This window comes from Bombina bombina, chromosome 3 (genome assembly GCF_027579735.1).
Source record: "Bombina bombina isolate aBomBom1 chromosome 3, aBomBom1.pri, whole genome shotgun sequence".
NCBI classification, from domain to species: Eukaryota; Metazoa; Chordata; class Amphibia; order Anura; family Bombinatoridae; genus Bombina; species Bombina bombina.
The window spans coordinates 389830576-389845216 of record NC_069501.1 but is presented as its reverse complement, the minus strand read 5'-3'; positions in this window follow the sequence as shown (position 1 = coordinate 389845216).

The window sequence follows — 14641 nt, the reverse complement described above, 5'->3', positions numbered from 1 at the left end:
GTATATTTCCCTCATCGCTTAAACATGCACTGGTCACACCTATTCTCAAAAAAACCTTCCCTTGATCCTACCTCCCCATCCAACTACCACCCTATTTCCCTCCTCCCTCTTGCCTCAAAGCTTCTTGAAAAAATAGTATATGCATGCCTATCCCATTTCCTTAAGTTAAACTCCCTTCTTGACCCACTGCAATTGTTAAGGTTACCAACGACCTGCTTACAGCAAAATCAAAAGGCCACTTCTCTCTGCTTATCCTCCTTGATCTGTCTGCAGCCTTTGACACTGTTGACCACCCTCTTTTGGTCCAAACCCTCCAATCCTTCAGCATCTGACACAGCCCTTTCGAGGCTCTCTTCCTACCTGTCAAACTGTACATTTAGTGTAGCCTTCTCTGGGGCTTCCTCTGCACCGTCACCACTTTCTGTACTGCAAGGCTCTGTCCTCGGTCCCCTTCTCTTCTCAATCTACACGTCATCACTAGGTTCCCTAATAAGGTCCCATGGTTTCCAATATCATTTGTATGGTGACAACACCCAAATCTACTTCTCTGCACCAGACCTATCTCCTTCCTTGCTAACCCATGTCACTAACTGTCTCTCACATCTCTTTCTGGTTGTCCTCTCACTACCTCAAGCTAAATATCTTCAAAGCTGAGATCCTCATTTTCCCCCCTTCTTCCAAAATCTCCACCACCAATCTCTCTATAACTGTTGACAACTCCATCATTACCCCTACCCCACATGCCCAATGTCTCGGGGTCACATTTGACTCAGATCTTTCTTTCACTGCTCACATTCAGTCCTTGGCTAAAGCCTGCTGCTTTCACCTTAAAAACATCTCTAAATTAGACACTTTCTTACACAAGACACAACTAAGATTTTAATCCAATCTCTCATTCTTTCCCGCCTCGATTACTGCAACTCTGTCCTCTCTGGTCTCCCCAACTGCCGCCTAGCTTCTTTACAATCCATAATGAATGCCTCTGCCAGACTCATGTTCCTTACACATCGCTTTTCATCTGCTGCACCTCTCTGCCAATCCCTTCACTGGCTTCCTCTTGCCTCTAGGATCAAACACAAATTTCTCAGTCTGACATACAAAGCCCTCAACTTCACTGCTCCCCCCTATATCTCAGACCTTGTCTCCAGATACTCTCTCTCCCTTCCCCTTCACTCTGCTCATGACCTCCTACTCTCCTCCTCTCTGGTTACCTCATCGCACTCCCATTTACAGGACTTCTCCAGACTGGCTCCCATCTTGTGGAACTCTCTGCCTCACTATACAAGACTCTCCCCTAGTTTTAAAAAGCTTCAAGTGCTCCCTAAAGACTCTACTGTTCAGGGATGCATACAACCTATGCTAACCTTACTCTATACCAGTTCCACTCCTCCATTGCTATCCCCTGGACCCCCTTAGCATGTAAGCCTAAGAGTTCAGCTGTTTGTAGATCACCTTCTTAAGAGCTGACTACAACAGTTGAACTCTTGGCAGGGCCTTGTTGTACTCCGCTTTTGTTTATAGCACTGCAGAATCTGTTGGTGCTCTACAAATAACCGAAAATAAATAATAATAAATAAATAAAACATAAGCAGAGGAATCAAACTGAAACAACTGCTTAAAAAACTTTTCTACCACAAACTGCTTCCGAAGAGACAAACACATCAAAATGGTAGAATTTAGTAAATGTATGTAAAGAAGACCAAGTTGCTGCTTTGCAAATCTGATCAACTGAAGCTTCATTCTTTAAAGATCATGAAGTGGAGACTGATCTAGTAGAATGAGCTGTGATTCTCTGAGGCGGGGCCTGACCCGACTCCAAATAAGCCTGATGAATCTAAAGCTTTAACCAAGATGCCAAGGAAATGGCAGAAGCTTTCTGACCTTTCCTAGAACCAGAAAAGACAACACATAGACTTGACGTCTTCCTGACATCTTTAGTAGCTTCAACATAATATTTCAAAGCTCTAACAACATCCAAAGAATGTAAGGATCTCTCCAAAGAATTCTTAGGATTAGGACACAAAGAGGGAACAACAATGTCCCTATTAATGTTATCAGAATTCACAACCTTAGGAAGAAATTCAATGAAGTCTCAATCAAAGTATTAACATAATCCTAAAAACTACCTTATACTGATGGAAAATCAGAAAAGGAGACTCACAAGAAAGAGCAGATAAATTGGAAACTCTTCTAGCAGAAGAGATAGCCAAAAGGAACAACACTTTCCAAGAAAGTAGTTTAATATTCAAACAATGCATAGGCTCAAAAGGAGGAGCCTGTAATGCCTTCAAAACCAAATTAAGACTCCAAAGAGGAGAGTGATTTAATGACAGGTTTGATACGGACCAAAGCCTGTATAAAACAGTGAATATCAGGAAGCTTAGCAATCTTTCTGTGAAATAAAATAGAAAGAGCAGGGGGGGCAGAGCCAACAGCCGAGGTGATCAGACGTGTGTCTTCTGAGCTCCTAGGCCATGCCTAACTAAAGTAACTAAGTACAGAAATAGAATGAGCTAAATTCATGTGAAGATATCTACCAGCCGATCTATAAAGGAAAGACACTCTGGCTGAGTCAATTTGTGTTACTTACCCCGTATTTAGCACCCCTACTGTAGGGAGCTGCTATACTGCATGAGGCTAGATACTTGGGCCTACCTCTGCTATTACTGGTCTACAGGTCTGAGCATGAAACTGCTCTCAAAATGGAGGAGACTCAGGAGCTACTTTACACCTTATTACAAGGTCTGGATCGGCAGATAGCAAGATGCTTTATTGATCTCACAGTCACACTTAACTCAGCAATGCGAGGAATGCCCAGAAGCGTGCCCTGAGACGCGTTGAAAGATCTCCCCTCGGCAGACCCTTTGACAATACGATACCAATTGCCACTACGTCATATTGGCAATAAAGATCTAGATGGCCAATACAGCATGATGCCAGCTGATTATACAACACCCGCAGTGAGTACTGCAGAAACACCGGAACGGATATCTCAGAAGGAGGTGCTGGGGCAGCCATTAGACCCCATGCCGTCCCCTACAGCAGCAGAGATGACTCGCCTCCTGTCGGCTTTTGTTAGCGAAGAGGTGCCTGGTCACTGTGATGGAGGTTTACAGCTTACTCTTTTGCTTACACAAGATTGCGTCTGGAAATCTGATTCTTCTTCGTTATTGGGGCCTTCCAGCACAGATATGACGCAAGCTTTTGACCGTGCTCTCGTGGATGGTGAGACCTCATACCCCAAACCCACAAGCACTTCTATACATAGACATGGTGTCGGATACTTCATTCATTTCTGTCTGAGCATGGAGTATAATACGCTCTGGTCACTAAGAGACTTGCTCAGTAATATTTTGGTCATTTATTCGAGGAAGGCTGGAATAGGATGACTTTATGAATGGCAACTGGATCTGTTAGTGTACATTAACATTCTTTTCAGTGACCCTTCCTACGTTGCAGTTTAGGTTTGTTTAAAGTGAAAGGCAATGACTCCTAGGATCTCTACTAATCTAAATTTTAACAAGTGTTGCTTGTATTACCTTGACTATATGACCCTGGAATAATGTTTTTTTTTTTCTATATCGTTTATATTCTGTATTTTAGTATTACAGGATTGCATTGTGTGCTTAGTTTAACACTGTTCACGGATTATGTTAATACTTTGATTGAGACTCTGTAAGCTCGTGCAGCTATTGCTAATACTCTTATTTTATCACACACTTTAATATGACGTTTCTCTAGTATACTTGAGGGTTTTATAAATACCCATATTTTCATAATCCTGTTCTGTTAACTGAAGAGACATTACTAATGCATGGATGTATTATGTATGAATAGGCTATATTGGACTGTAACCCTATTGCATATTAGGAATTATTTTTGGATGTTTTCCCTATGCTAATGTAAGGTCCTAGTATTTATCTTTATTACTGTTTATTGTAGAACAATAACACTGTTATTTTATTCTTTTATGTAACATGCCTTAAATGTTCCATAGAATAATTACTCTATGCATTGCAGTTCTAAAATGAGCAGATTACATTTTTTATCACACCGCTCTGCACTGTACTATTGTGTTACTATACTATGAGACCCTACTATTTAGTTATTGATAGGCGTGTATAGCACTGTATTATTTCTTGAGTATGTTTTCACAATCTCGAGACACGAAGTAATGAATGAGTTATATAGGCATATGCTTATAATTGTGGAGATAGGTGTATCATGCTTTGTCATGGGCCTGTGTAATATTAGACATAATATTGCAGAGCTATATTTTTATTAAAATTGTTTGTCCTAACGCTGACACAATACTCCTACATAGATAACATTGGCTTTGAGCACCTTGCTAAATGCGCCATTATCCAGTAATAGACAGGCACTTAAGCTTCACCAAGTTAGATTTCTTATCATTGGAGTTGCTACAGGCATGTCAACTTATCAACTTCAATTTATTTTATTAACTGTATTATGGTTATAGTATTACTTACCTTTGTTATAAGTGTTTAATCTACATGCATAACGCTTTCTGAAACAGTGCAATGTTATTGTTTTCTTATTCCTATTGCTCCATTTATTTGAGTTTTTAGGCATAGTTTATTAACTATTTAAAAACAAATTGATTGTTTAACGCTATTCTCCTATCCACTGAGCTATATCAGAGACTGCATTGTTGCAATTATAGACTAGATATTTGTATGCCCTATTATACACTTTCATTCTGTCACACGTAAATAACCGGACATCAGCCTATTGAAGTTTATTTATATTGTATATTTTAAATGGTTATACAGTCCCCAAGGGTACTCCAGAGTAAAGCTTCTTATAATCTACCTTACTATATTACATATAAGTGTTTACACATATGGCTCCGCCCCTCCAACCCCCCCCCCCCTCATTTTAAGAGCGGTGCTTACCCACTGAAATTCCCCCCCCATAACATATATTCACTTCTTCTATTGTTGCAGCTCATTAAGAGCTATCTATCTGACCACCAGTTAGCTGCTATATTAATTGGCCATTTGGCTTAAAAATGAGCCTTCACTAGATCAGTCTCTTATGCTAATATACTAAAAAAATCGAGGTTTCATCTGCCTATCTATGCTGAATTTTATAATTGTTGATATATGTTGTTTAATAGTATTTTTATCTTTCTGTTATTATCAAAAGGCGATCTATGTCTTATGTTAATTGTACAAAACCTCAATATAATTTTTTTTTTTTTTTTTTTAAAAAGCAGAGATGTGTCCCTTCAAGGAACTTTCAGACAAATCTTTATCAGAACCATCCTGAAGAAACTGTAAAATAAAATAAAAGTCTTCAAAACTCGATAATCTTCCAGAAACAGATTTATGAGCCTGTAACATAGTATTAATCACTGAGTCAGAGATACCTCAATGACTAAGCACTAAGCGTTCAAATTTAAAGATTTGAGATCCTGATGGAAAAACGGACCTTGAGACAAAAGGTCTGGTCTTAAAGGAAGTGGCCAAGGTTGGTAACTGGACATCCGAACAAGATCCGCATACCAAAACCTGTGAGGCCATGCTGGTACTACCAGATTGATTCATGATGATCTTGGAGATCACTCTTGGAAGAAGAACTAGAGGCGGGAAAATATAAGCAGGTTGGTAAAACCAAAGAACTGCTAACGTATCCATCGACTCCGCCTGAGGATCCCTGGAACTGAACAAGTACCTGGGAAGTTTCTTGTTTAGATGGGAAGCTATCAGATCTATTTCTGGAATACCCCACATCTGAACAATCAGAAGAAAACACATCTGGATGGAGAGACCACTCCCCTGGATGTAAAGTCTGATGGCTGAGATATTCCACTTCCCATTTAGCTATACCTGGGATATGTACCGCAGAAATTAGACAAGAGCTGGATTCCGCCCAAGAAAGTATCCAAAATACTTCTTTCACAGCTAGGGGACTGTGAGTCCCACCCTGATGATTGACATATGCCACAGTTGTGATATTGTCTGTCTGAAAACAAATAAATGATTTTCTCTTCAACAGAGGTCAAACCTGAAGAGCCCTAAAAATAGCACGGAGTTCTAAAATATTAATTGGTAACCTTGCCTCTTAAGGTTTCCAAACTCCTTGTGCTGTCAGAGATCCCCAGACAGCTCCCTAACAAGCAAAGAGAATGATCGAGACTGAAGGTTTTGACAAGCTTAAACCAATTTCATTTGTCTCTTATTAGAGACAGTCATGGACACTGAATCTATCTGGAAACCTAAAAAGATGACCCTTGTCTGAGGAATCAAGGAACTTTCCAGTAAATTAATCCTCCAACCATGTATTTGAAGAAACAATACTGGTTGATTCATGTGAGATTCGGCAGAATGTAAAGACTGAGCTAGTACCAAGATATCATCCAAATAAGGAACACCGCAATACCCTGTTCTCTGAATACAGAAAGTAGGACACCAAGTACCTTTGAGAAAAAACTTGGAGCTGTCACTAGGCCAAATGGAAGAGCAACAAATTGGTAATGCTTGTCTAGAAAAGAGAATCTCAGAAACCGATAATGGTCTGGATGAATCGGAATATGAAGATATGCATCCTGTAAGCCTATCGTGGACATATAATGACCTTGCTGAACAAAAGGCAGAATAGTCCTTATAGTTACCATTTGAAAGATGGCACTCTTACAAAATGATTCAACATTTCAGATCCAGAACTGGCCTGAATAAAGTTTCTTTCTTTGGGACAATGAATAGATTTCAATAAAACCCCAGACCCTGTTCCTGAAACGGAACTGGTATGATTTCCCCTGAAAGCTCCAGATCTGAAACATACTTCAGAAAAGCCTGAGCCTTTACTGGATTTACTGGGACGTGTAAGAGAAAAAAAAATCTTCTCACAGGAGGTCTTACTCTGAATCCTATTCAATACCCTTGAGAGACAATACTCTGAATCCACTGATTTTGGACAGAATCTGTACAATTGTTTTGGAAAAAATTTAAATCTGCCCCCCCCACCAGCCAAGCTGAAATGAGGGCCGCACCTTCATGGGGGCTAGCTTTGGTTTCTTAAAAGGCTTGGAACTATTCCAACTTGAAGAAGATTTTAGATTTACCCTTAGGACTATATCCTGAGGCAAAAAAAACTCCCTTCCCTCCAGTGATTGCTGAGATAATTGAATCCAACTGAGAACCAAATAAATTATTACCTTGGTAAGTAATCTAGACTTAGATAACGTGTCAGCATTCCAATATTTAAGTCACAAAGCTCTTCTAGCTAAAATAGCTAAAGACATCAATTTTGATATCGAAAATAGCATCACAGATAAAATGATTAGCATGTTGAAGCAAGAAAACAATGCTAGACAAATCCTGTTGTGCTAAGCTTTCCAACCAAAAAGTTGATGCAGCTGCAACATCAGCCATGGATATAGCAGGCCTAAGAATATAGCCAGAAAATAAATAAGCTTTCCTTAGATAAGATTCAAGTTTCCTATCTAAGGGAACCTTAAAAGAAGTTCTATCTCAAAGGAATAGTAGTACATTTTGGCATGAGTAGAAATAGCCCCATCATCAACTTTGGGGGATTTTTTCTCTAGCTGCTAGCAAAGGATACAACTTCTTAAACCTGAAAGAAGGAATAGAAGAAGTACTAGGCATATTCCATTCCTTATAAATCATTTCAGAAATAGCATCAGGAACTGGAAAACCTTCTGGAGTAACCACAGGAGGTTTGTAAACAGTATTTAAACATTTACTAATTTTAGTAACAAGAGGACTAGAATCCTCAATATCCAAAGTAACCAACACTTCTAAACTAATATACTCCATCTTAAATAGATAAGTAGATTTTTCAGTGCGGAATAGCAGATGAAGCCTTCTGAATCGCATCAGCAATAAAAATATTTTATATTCACAGGGATATCATGTACATCAGATGTTGAAAGAACAGGCATTGTACTAGTACTGGAGGATACATTCTCTATGCAAAAGCTTGTCATGACAACTGTTACATATTACAGCTGGAGATATAAACTTACAACAGATACACTTATCTTTGGTAGAACTGTTATCATGCAGCAGGATTCCAACAGTGGTTTCTAAGACAGGATCAGATTGAGACATCTTGCAAATGTAAGAGAAAAAAACAACATATAAAGCAAAACTATCAATTTCCTTATATGGCAGTTTCAGGAATGGGAAAAAAATGCAAACAGAATATCCCTCTGAGCATAAAAAAGAGCAAGAGGCATATAGGAAGTGGGGTTTAAATAAATAAATTATTTGGCGCCAAGTATGACGCACAATGCAAAATGAAATTTTTTGGCGCCAACAACATCAGCAAATGACGCAACTCGCATCATGAACGATGAAACCTTGTGTAAAGAAACCTGGCGTCAACTAAGACGCCAGAATTGATGAATTTGCATCACTGAACATACCGTTGCGCCAAATTCTCATGCCAAGAATGACGCAATAAATATCTGCATTTTGCGACCTCGCAAGCCTAATTTTGCCCGCAAAAATTAATGAAAAAGCAGTCAAATTTGAAGTAAAGACTATACCCCAGGTAATAAAAAATAACTTCCTAAATATTTTTCCCAATTTTGAAATTGATAGTCTGCAAAAGGAAATATACATAAACCTGACTCATAGCAAATATAAGTACTATACATATATTTAAAACTTTATAATAATACATAAAGTGCCAAACCATAGCTGAGAGTGTGTTAATTAATGAAAACATACTTACCGAAAGACACCAATCCACATATAGCAGATAGCCAAACCAGTACTGAAACAGTATCCATAGAAGTAATGCAATATGAGAGTATATCGTCGATCTGAAAAGGGAGGTAGGAGATGAATCTCTACAACCGAAAACAGAGAACCTTTGAAAAGATTTCCATAGAATCTTTTCCATAGAAAACCATAGAATCAATAGGCGATACTCCCTTCACATCCCTCTGACAAATGCTGTACTCTGAGAGGAATCAGGCTTCAAAATGCTGAGAAGTGCATATCAACGTAGAAAATCAAGCACAAACTTACTTCACCACCTCAACGTTTGTAAAACTGCATTGTGGGTGTGGTGAGGGGTGTATTTATAGGCATTTTGAGGTTTGGGAAACTTTGCCCCTCCTGGTAGGATTGTATATCCCATACGTCACTAGCTCATGGACTCTTGCCAATTACATGAAAGAAAAAACAACTAACACTAACCCAAAATCGGTACTCACTATTGCTGATTTTTCTGAAGTCCGGTGACCCCTATTCTTCCTGGCGGCGAAAGGTCTTCATCCGGGCGGCTCCATCTTCCTCCAGTGCGGGACCAAGTGGGTGTGGTGAAACGTTCGTTGGGTTTTTATGTCAGTGATGCCACAGTGAGGTGGAGGACTTTTGTATCCAGCTGGTGTTTATTTTACACAGACTGTTACAAGTTACACTCTGAAGCCATTCTGCTACCACAGAATTGATACACTGTTCAAATTGGTCGATACAGACCAATCTCCAGAGTGACTTTACACTGATATGTATATTTCAATATTTTAACATTATTTTCATAAATTGCTTGTGTATTTTTCAAGTGTTCCGGAATCCACTTAATTGCTAACTCTGTGGTTGATAATGAGTATGTGTAACATATACAGTTGTATTTTAGCTCCAGAGTATTAGTCTATTCTATACTGCACTGATACTTGTGTTTACGTTATCCCACTATCTACCTCTCTCTTTGAGTTTCTATGTTGGAAGAAAAATTCAGTAACAAACTGTAGACACAGCTGTACCTGACACCATCACTTGTATACCGCTATTCACATATCATTTTAATCACATTTATTTTTCTGTTATTACTGGGTGTGATTTTTGTGTTTTTATGACTTAAAAACATTTCCAGCACAGGGGTGTGAAAATGGCTCATTAGGAAGTGGTAAATATACACTGATTTTTTTTTTATTACCCCTATCCCTCTTAAATAAAGTATAACCCTCTAAGTCAGTGTTTCCCAAACCCAGTCCTCAGGACCCTTACTCAGGCCAGATATTCATTATATCTTAACTAGAGCACAGGTGAAACAATCAGCTCACCCATCAGCTGATTATTTCACCTGTGCTCTAATTAAGATACTCCAGCCCTCCTGCAGGCTTGCTAAAATAGCACAGTCTCACTGCTGGTGGCAGGATAAGTCTCTGGTTGTTATGGGGTTAATCATATTTTTACATTTTATTATTCTATTATCTTCATTAGGAGTTGTGAGCTGTTATTCTAAATAATATTTTACCCAGTAAGTTAGGGATGTGCTGATGATGAGTTTATGAAAACAAGGAGGTGGAGATCAAAACATTTTTTGGAAACACTAGACTAGAGGGCTTAGTACATGAGCTATACATAGCCACCTGTTATCTGGTCTTTTCCAGAAAGCTGTATGTGTTCTATGATTCCTTTAGTACCTTTTTGGTGAAACAGGAGGCATAGGGATGAGGAACAGGTAAGGATAAGAGACCAGACACTATGGAGTTAATTATGGCACAGTCACTGCTGAGTGTCTTAGAAGATTATTCCAGTTCTACCTATAAGGAATGCAATAAAGTGTTTAAAGCAGCATTATTAAAGGGACAGTATACACCAATTTTAATATAACTGCATTGAATAGACACTACTATAAAGAAGAATATGCACAAATGCTGTATCTAAAAATCCAGTATAAAACCTTTTAAACATTTACTTAGAAGCTCCCACTTTAGCACTGTTGATGAGGTTTGGCTGAGACACCCAGTGAAAGGGGCTGGGAACACAAGAAGAGCAGACAGCCCCACCTTCCCTCTAAATAAAGAGACAGATTACATAAATAGGAGCCAACACAAGTCTGTAAACACATGTATACATCTGACACTGTGGGGCTTGGTTAGGAGTCTTAAAATCAGCGCAATGTTATTAAAAATAAGCAATACCTATACATTTTTACAAAAACACTAATAGATGGGCTATATAAATGGATCTACAAAACATTTATGCAAATAAAAATATATTGTACAATATCCCTTTAAGTCACTGTCTGTTGTTGTTTTTTCCTAAATCCAAGAACAAGTAGGGCAAAAGGTATTTGGATAAAACTTCTAGCACAAGTAGATGGATTCCGTGTTAGGCTGGTTGACCTTTTTTTGTATTTGATTACCTGGTCCAAGCCAGCTTTTAGTGCATAAGGATGGGTGCTGCTTGTCAACATTTCAGTTTAGGCAATTATAGCATGGGCAGAGAATAGACTGGTCTTGATCTGGGATGGATTGTTTCACATTCTTTTTATATAAGGGCTAAGACCAAGACATTATTAAAGGGTATGAAATCATTTTATATTTGTTAATTCTTGTGTTCTGGGAAGACCACAGTGTAAATAAGTAAGTGTTAGTAACACAGCATAAAGATTCTATCCTATTTTACCCACTCTTCTCATTCTAGCTTCAATTATATTTTATGCACATGACTGCAATTAGATGCTTGTATATGCACTGGGCGGCCTTATGGCGTATTTATCACCCAAATCACCAATAGTAACGTCTCTTTTTACCTCTTGCTATAAGTTGGTCGTTAGTTTTCAGGACAAGTGCTAGAGTGAGGTGCTATCCTTGTTATAGGATAACACAGGGTGAGTAAACCTCATATTACATGTTGCATGTTCCTTGACCTCATTATTATTATTATTATTATTATTAATAATAAATTAGAGTCTGGCTTTATACTTTAATACCCGGTGTACAGTGGGTAGGTCTAGTATGATGGCCAGGTTAGGAAAAAAAATTCTGCATTGTTGAAAGGAGTTTCTTAATTATACATGAAAAGCTGTTTGTTGACAGAAAGTTCCCTTATCATAAGAATCTGATCCACTAATTTTATGTAGGCCTGAGCTGTTTCTGTGTAACTGAAGCTTATTCAATATGCTAATTTTCTTATGATAGTGGAAAGAGTCCCTTGTTATGCCAAATAAGATTGTAAAATAAGAAATTAAATTGATACAATAACTGCATAAAAGCATAAGCATGTCTTGCTTATTTTTGTTTGTTTGATTATTTTTGCTTAATCAATAATAAATTCAAATACATTTTTTGATATAATTCTAATATAATGTTTATATAATTGTGTTCAAGATTTTTTTTTTAATGTTAACATTTCATTAAAATCCATAAAGGAAATTTTCAAATACTGATATTTAAGTTGTGTAAACGTTTATCTGTGTGTTTGAGCTATATTTCGAATGTAAGTAAACTTAAGTAACCATTTCATTTATTTATCATTTAAATTAGCATACTTAAAGGGCCATGACACCCAAATGTTGAAACACTTGAAAGTGATGCAGCATAGCTGTAAAAAGCTGACTAGAAAATATCACCTGAACATCTCTATGTAAAAAAGAAAGATATTTTACCTCAAAATGTCCTAAGTATTCAAACCCCATTGCAAAGGACTTTAAGCAGAAAATCAGTATGTCTGTCCCGGGACAGGCAAGGGAGTGAGTTTCATGCACACTCATATTATTTCCCTGTTCAGTTTAAAGTGAATGTAAATTTTGATGCTAGAGTGCCCGGTTTTTAAAAATTTGATTAAAAACAGGGGCACTTTAATTCATCAAAATTTACATTTCACTCGTGTTGTGAAAAAATACTTACCTTTTAATCTTGACAGCCGCTCCAGCTTCCTCCACCTGTTGCAAATCCTCTTCCTGGGTCTAAAATTAGGAATCTGGCTTCCTCCAATCACAGCGTTGAATCAGACACTGATTCCCCTGGGTGGTAAGCTGTGATTGAAGGTTGACCGATCCATCATTTCTAATGTCAGAAATGACTTGCTATGACCGGGGGAAGCTGGAGCTGCTGTCAAGTTTAAAAGGTAAGTATTTTTTCACAACACGAGTCAAATGTAAATTTTGATGAATTAAAGTGCCCCTGTTTTTAATCAATTTTTTAAAAACCGGGCACTTTAGCATCAAAATTTACATTAACTTTAAGGAAGTTTACTATGAAATCTCATGAGAGTTAAGTTAAATCTAATGAGATCACAGTAAAAGAGTTCATGGCCTCAGCACTGCTGATGCTTATTGGCTGCTGTTCATTTCTTCATTTTTATTTTTTTACCTTTAGCTGGACAGCAGCTGAAGTATAACTTTTTTGCACAGGACTTACTCTGGTGAGTTGAGGAAATTGTGAGGTAAAATATCTTCCTTTTTTATATAGAGATGTTCAGATGATATTTTGCTGTTAGCTTTTTACAGTTATACTGCATCAGTTTCAAGTGATTTAGCATATGAGTAATTTGTCCCTTTAAGAAATTGAACAAAAGCTGTGCAAATTGCCAAAAAATGCCACTCATGTTAGGTATAATTAAGCTTTCAAGAGGTAAAGACAAATTAATGAAATAATGTTAAACTCATGTTAAAAAACTTAAATAAATGAAATTTGTCCTACATTTTTTCTGTTTTGCAGTATATCTGCTTAATTATCAACATTTTGGTCATGTTTGTTATTCAGATTTTGTATTAATATCGGAGGAACAAGAGTGCATAAGAAAATAGGGTGAATGAAAATAAATAAATATAATTTGTTTCTTATTGTTTAATTAACGGTTATTCCAGGTATCAAATACAACATATAGGGGTCAAACACCTCTATATTGTGCAGGCTTCCATACCTCTCTTCTGTGCAGGTTCCCATACCTCTCTATTGTGCAGGCTCCCATACCTCTCTATTGTGCAGGCTCCCAAACCTCTCTATTGTACAGGCTCCCTTACATCTCTATTGTGCAGGCTCCCATACCTCTCTTCTGTGCAGGCTCCCATACCTCTCTATTGTGCAGGCTCCCAAACCTCTCTATTGTACAGGCTCCCTTACATCTCTATTGTGCAGGCTCCCATACCTCTCTTCTGTGCAGGCTCCCATACCTCTATATTGTGCCGGCTTGTGCAGGCTTCCATACTTCTCTATTGTGCAGGCTCCCATACCTCTCTATTGTGCAGGCTCCCAAAACCTCTCTATTGTACAGGCTCCCATACATCTCTATTGTGCAGGCTCCCATACCTCTCTTCTGTGCAGGCTCCCATACCTCTCTATTGTGCTGGCTCCCATACCTCTCTATTGTGCAGGCTACCATACCTATCTATTGTGCAGGCTCTCATAGCTCTATATTGTGCAGGCTCACATACCTCTCTATTGTGCAGGCTCACATACCTCTCTATTGTGCAGACTCCCATACCTCTCTATTGTGCAGGCTCCCAAACCTCTCTTTTGTGCAGGCTCCCATACCTCTCTATTGTGCAGGCTCCCATACCTCTCTATTGCGCAGGCTCCAATACCTCTCTATTGTGCAGACTCCCATACCTCTATATTGTGCAGGCTCCCATACCTCTATATTGTGCAGGCATGTGCAGGCTTCCATACCTCTCTATTGTGCAAGCTCCCATACCTCTCTATTGTGCAGGCTCCCATACCTCTATATTGTGCAAGCTTGTGCAGGCTTCCATAACTCTATATTGTGCAGGCTCCCATACCTTTATATTGTGCAGGCTCCCATACCTCTATATTGTGCAGCTTCCGTACCTCTATATTGTGCAGGCTCCCATACTCTTAAGAGGTCAGGTGGTCGTGGAGCAACCTATGCCTGTAACAGAGGGGAGGGTGTCT